The sequence below is a fragment of the Thalassophryne amazonica genome, chromosome 14, assembly GCF_902500255.1.
Source record: "Thalassophryne amazonica chromosome 14, fThaAma1.1, whole genome shotgun sequence".
Classification (NCBI taxonomy): Eukaryota; Metazoa; Chordata; class Actinopteri; order Batrachoidiformes; family Batrachoididae; genus Thalassophryne; species Thalassophryne amazonica.
In genome coordinates, this window is record NC_047116.1 from 9,901,196 (window position 1) to 9,907,566 (window position 6,371).

Consider the following 6,371-nt stretch of genomic DNA (forward strand, 5'->3'; position numbering starts at 1 on the left):
CACGGTACACCTATCTAGATACGATAGGCGCCATGGTACACCTGTCGCATTTGGACACGCAGCACCTACCGAGATACGACAAGCATCACTGTACACCTACCGAGATAAGCTAGGCCTCACAGTACACCAGTCGCATTTGGATACGCAGCACAGTACACCTACCGAGATACGATAGGCGTCACGCAGCACCTGTCGCATTTGGATACGCAGCACGGTACACCTACCGAGATAAGACAGGCATCACGGTACACCTACCAAGATACAATAGGCATCACGGTACATCTGTTGTATCTGGATACGCAGCGTGGTACACCTACCAAGATATGATGGTCGTCATGGTACACCTACCGAGATGTGACATCCATCACGTTACACCTGTCGCATTTGGATATGCAGCACCTTACACCTACCGAGATATGATAGGCGTGACGGTACACCTACCGAGATAAGATAGGCATCACGGTACACCTACAAAAATACAATAGGCGTCACAGTACATCTGTTGCATTTGGATACGCAGCACGGTACACCTACCAAGATATGATGGGTGTCACGGTACACCTACCGAGATACAATAGGTGTCACAGTACACCTGCCGCATTTGGACATGCAGCACCTACCGAGATACGACAGGCGTCACGGTACACCTACCGAGATGTGATAGGCGTCACGGTACACCTGTCGCATTTGTAAACGCAGCACCTACTGTTATACGATAGGCGTCACGGTACACCTACCGAGATGTGACAGGCATCATGGTACACCTGTCGCATTTGGATACGCAGCACGGTACACCTACCGAGATACAATAGGCATCACGGTACATCTGCTGCATTTGGATACGCAGCGCGGTACAACTACCAAGAAATGATGGGCGTCACGGTACACCTACCAAGATGTGACAGGCGTCACGGGATACACAGCACGGTACACCTACCCGTCCGCACGTCTTTCATTAAAAAAATCTCCTTTAACAGTGGAATATCCGGATAAAATGCTGAAACCGACTTCTTCTGAAACTTCTCTGTTCTCTCACGACGTCCTGGATCAATAGAGCCTGAAATGTGGAGGTTTTCAGCTTGAAACAGGCTGATGACGCTGCCTGAGAGCGCTGCACGACGTCTCGCACTGTGGGAAGTCCTTAAAGCGACAGTGTCACCTCAAAATCTCTCATCAGCCGTTAAAATTTTCACTGAAAACCAGCTTAATTTTTCGAACCATGTCCACTTCGATGTGTCTCACAGGTTTAGAAAAAATTTTGATCAAACAAAGCGCCAGTCTCTCAGCAACTTCTCAGACAAAGGAATTCCGACGAGGGGCTGGAGGACTCCTCCCACAAGGAGTGCTCACAGGCGAATGACGTCACCGACAGGCGTGGAAAAACTCACGCATGCGCACGAGGGTTCAAGCATGTCTGACGTAAAAACATATGAATGAAATCCATATAGTTTTTGAAAAAATAAAAAGGACCTATACTTTATGGACAGACCTCGTATAGAGGGTTTTCATGTGACGGATCAGTCACGATGGCCAGTTAGCTCAGTTGGTTAGAGCGTGGTGCTAATAACGCCAAGGTCGCGGGTTCGATCCCCGTACGGGCCAAGAAAACTTGTTTTCCTGTGACAGACTGGCGTCCTGTCCTGGGTGTACCCCGCCTCGCGCTCTATGACTGCTGGGATAGGCTCTAGCCCCCCGCGACCCTTAATTGGACTAAGCGGTAGAAGATGAATGAATGAATAAATGAATGAATGGATCAGTCACGTCATTCTGCACCCTGCGGCCATTCTGGATTACGACGCGGTGGCTGCTGTGATATGCTATGTGCATTGGGCGAAGAACTGCAGAAGAATCAACAATGGTCAACTTTTGTGCCATCGTCAGTTGTTCAAACAAAGGTGATAAAAATGAGGCAAGTTGCTCATTTTCTAGGCAGGCAACAGTTATTGTGCATCAAGCAGTGGAGTGTTACGAGCTTTCTATGTGACACAGAGACCTTGCTCAGCAGAAGAGGCAGAGCAGAAGGAAGGAAGCTTTAATATGGCCAGAACCAAGCAGACTGCCTGTAAATCCTAATCCAAACCTGTCCAGAAGAGCACTCCTGATACCGGGGGTGTGAAGAAGCCTCACCGTTACGGACGGCACCGTGGTGCTGAAAGAGATCCGCCGCTACCAGAAATTCACCGAATTGCTGATCCGCGAGCTGCCCTTCCAACGCCTGGTGAGAGAAATCACTCAGGACTTCAAGACCGACCTCCGCTTTCAGAGCTCCGCTGTGATGCTCTGCAGGAGGCCAGTGAGGCTGACCTGGTCGGCAGCTTGCGGATCAGCAGCTCGGTGAATCAGCAACTCTTCAGAAGCGGAAAGTCTGCTTCTTAACCCCTCTCAAAGCCATTAATATATGTCAACTGTGAGTCATTTTTGTGTGGATTAAAGTCAGTAACTGGGATTCTTGTCTTGTTGTGAGAAAGAAACGAGAATCGTCCTCTGTTCCATTGGCACAGCTCCAAACACTGCCCGGCTCTCTGCTGAGAGAGTCCTGTTGGAATTAATAACTTCAAAATGAACTGCCGCTTTAAATAAAATGACACATCTTTCCAAACGCTGTAATACAGCCAAACTACAATCGACTAAAGCCTTTTTTTTTCCTCCCAAAAAGAGACGTCCTGCATTCTTTATGAATTACATTGTGACGTGCAGCACAGCCAGTTGCAAGAGCTCAGCTTAGATGTATAGAAAGACATTCATGCCAAAAATGTCTGAAAGGAAATGCTTCTGGCAAAAACTACAGATTTTGGTTATTTCTGTTTATGTCCAGAGTTTAAGGATCCAGTGACCAATTCCATATTTATTAACTTGGATATATATTTATGTACTTGGCTCCCCGCAAGTACATACGGGGGGAGCCAAAGTGTCGGCTCCACCCAACACATGGCATGCGTATAGTTCATGCGCACACCCACCTTCTCCAGGTGAGGCACCTCTCATCTGATCACAGAGTCACACCTTTGTCTGTGCGCTGAACGGACAGGGGGCGTGGCTGGCTGCCAACAGCAGTAGCTGTTGACATCTCTTGCATAGTCACAGCTGCAGAACATGTACCGTGTTTTGATGGACAGGACCTTACAACTGTCCACTGTGACGCACGTGTGTGTGCTTGCTGTCCTCACATGGAAATACATAAAACCAATTCACTTTTGCGATGGGCTGGAGAGCATGCACATTGACAGGCTGTCCCAGCTGAAATGGACCGTCAGTTCATGCGGGTACGCAGCAGGCGATCTGAATGTCACGTCTGTATGACAGTACACACATGTCCTGTGATGCAATGTATCAGCAGAAATACAAAGTAAGAAACGCCATTTTGTCAGTTATCACTGTGCTTTTTTCTCTTTCTTTTTTTTTTAAATACATTTAACTCCTAGTTGATTTTAGCCATTTGACGCTGCTGTCATAAGACAGTGAATGTAGCGTGCGTCCGTTCGTGCACACACACGATGGTTCCTGATTCCACATTTCATGTTTGGTCTTTTGTGTTATGTGTGAAGGGGCCCTTAAGAATCGGAATCAAATTGATTCTTGAAATTTGAATCGATACCCAGCTCTACTCCAATCGTTCAACTTCCCAACCCTTCAGCCACCCAACCCTTAAAGACACAAGACTGACAGAACACGCAGAAAGTTGCAAAGGAAGCGACCACATTTGGATCATGGCACAGTAGTGTAAATGGTTAGCATGACTGCTTCCAAAACAAGGTTCTAAGTTCAAGATCACCCATGCCTCATCGACTACGTTGGAGTTGCACCAGGAAGAACATCCGGCATAAAACTTGTCAACATACGGATCAAAACAAAATCTGCTGTGGAAACCCTTAAAAAAAATGAACAACCAAAAAACTATGAAGTGGCATCATTAAAAGAACTATGACACAACAAAATGCAGATTACAGTCTTCCTCAATGAAGGACCCTGTTCATCACTGACACGAACAAACCACAAGCCAAGAGCCTATCTCCAGGCCAAAACGCCGGGCTTAGTGATAGGGGATTCTATCACGCGCAAAGTCAGGCTGCAGATGCTGGCTGACGTTAAATGTATTCCTGGGGCCAGAGCTCCCACCACTGCCTCCCATCTTAGGACAAACTGCAGAAGAGGAGACAGACAAAGGAACATGACACTAGACACAGCCACATTCATGTTGGCGCCAATGATGTCAGAATGAAGCACTCTGAGGTCACAAAAATGGACACAGCGAGGACTTGTGACTTTGCCAGAAAGATGTGTCGGCATCAATAGTCTCTGGTCCCCTCCCCTCTCGGGGTAGTGATAAGGCATTTAGCAGGCTAATATCGTTAAAGAATCGATCCGATTCCTTATCGATTCCCTTATCGATACCTCGTGAATTTTGTACTAAAAGTAGGCTTTACAGGTTTTCTATGTATTACCTTGAGTCTTAAAGTAAATAAATATGAAATTAGTCACTGTATCCTTGATCTCTGGACATAAATAAAAATAAACAAAACTGTGTTTCGCTTTGAAGTTATTCAGACTGAATTCTATCGTTCTACTTGTCAGAGAGCCGCGCAACATTTGGAGAGGTGTGAACAGAACGGAGGACGATTCTCGTTTCTTTCTCGCAACAAGACAGGAGTCCCAGTTAGTAACCTTAATCCACACAAAAGTGAATCACGACTCATATTCAGGGATGAAAGTGGTGAAAAACAAAAAAAGCTGAAACCCAAAATTACCCCCCAACAACACCTGCACGAAAATGTTTGAATTCTAGAAGCTCTGAAATGCAATCTGGGACTATTCCAGACAAACTGGAGTGAGTGCTGAATCCATTTAGGTGAGAAAAAAAAATACAACTTTCCTTATTCAAATTCATTCCAGTAGTATTCTGCTCTTACTAGGATGCAGCAGTTTTCTAGTTTGGCAGATAGTTCTGGAGGAAATCACTGAAGAAATTAACAAACTGAAAATATGGTTTGACCGAAACAAACTGTCATTAAACTTAAATAGGACAGGGATGAAATGGAGGTGTAAGAGTCACTAGGTGTTCACAGGAAACATTTATTTCTGTATGTATTTATTTATTTATTTATGTTAGTTGCTATTATATATTTTCTGTTGTGTTTCTATTCAGGTTCTTTTTGTCTCTTTCTCTAAAATTGTATATAATAATCATTACATTATTAATATATAAGCAAAAATAAATTTAAGGAATATTACAATTTGAAAACAAATTCACCCGAACGTGATGACGGCTGCAATTGCTAAATGCTAACTTAACATTGAAAATGCCATAGACATGCTAACGCTTTAGCATCGCTCCAGTTTTTAAGTTATAAAATACATCAACTGTTTCAGAAGACCATAACAGGTCGGTTTAACATAGAAAAGATAAATAATACAGACGTATGCTCTTTAGGGTTTTAGAGGGGGAAAATTAAGCGAAAGAAAGAAATAAACGAAGCAATCGACCAAAGCATTGCTTCAATCTGCGAACCACGCTTCGACTGGTTCAAGGTTCAAAGCAAAGCCGCGCTGCAGAAAAGTTGATTAAGGACCCGCTGCAGGGTCTGTAATCAATGTAGAGAAATGATCATTTTCCTGACAAACACCGCCAAAACAACGGCCACTCTGAAGGACCGATAACAGAATCGTTAAGCACAAAGTTATTGATGTCGGTGGATCGAATCATTTCTTAACGATACCCGAAAGGAACCGGTTCTCGATACCCATCCCTATACATCACACTGACAAAGTGAGGAACCTTGTGGTAATTTTTGATCCTACGTTGACCTTTGACCTCCACATTAGACATAGGACTGCTTTCTTCCACCTGCGAAATATAGCGAAGATTCGTCCCATCCTGTCTATGGCTGATGCTGAATCCCTGATTCATGCATTTGATTACTCTTAGATTATCCTACTGCAATGTTCTATTTTCTGGTTTACCGCAGTCCAGCATTTGGGGTCTCCAACTGGTTCAAAATGTTGCTGCCAGACCTTTGATACAAAGCAGAACGTTTGACCACATTACACCCATTTTGACATCTCTCCATTGGCTTCCTGTCCCTGTGAGATCAGATTTTAAGGTTCTGTTACTCACTTGTAAAATTATTCACGGACTGCCACATCCCTACTTAGCTGACCTAATTAAACCCTACGTAGCGGCCCGGGCTCTGAACTCTCAGGGTGCAGGAGTACTTAGTGTCCCTACGGTGAATAAAAAGTCTGCAGGTCACAGAGCTTTCTCTTATCGTGCCCCTGTTCCGTGGAATGATCTCCCTGCATCAATAAAACAGTCAGTTTCTGTAGAGACTTTCAAGTCCAGACTTAAGACTCACTTATTTTCCCTTTTGTATGGC

The 6,371-nt window shown here is 44.7% G+C and overlaps 1 non-coding gene across 1 annotated transcript; it reads left to right on the plus strand.

Annotated features, from left to right (window-relative positions):
• Positions 1-1,528: 1,528 nt before the first annotated feature.
• trnai-aau lies at positions 1,529-1,602 on the plus strand. The gene has a single exon. It is a non-coding gene; the product is annotated as a tRNA-Ile (tRNA).
• Positions 1,603-6,371: the final 4,769 nt, after the last annotated feature.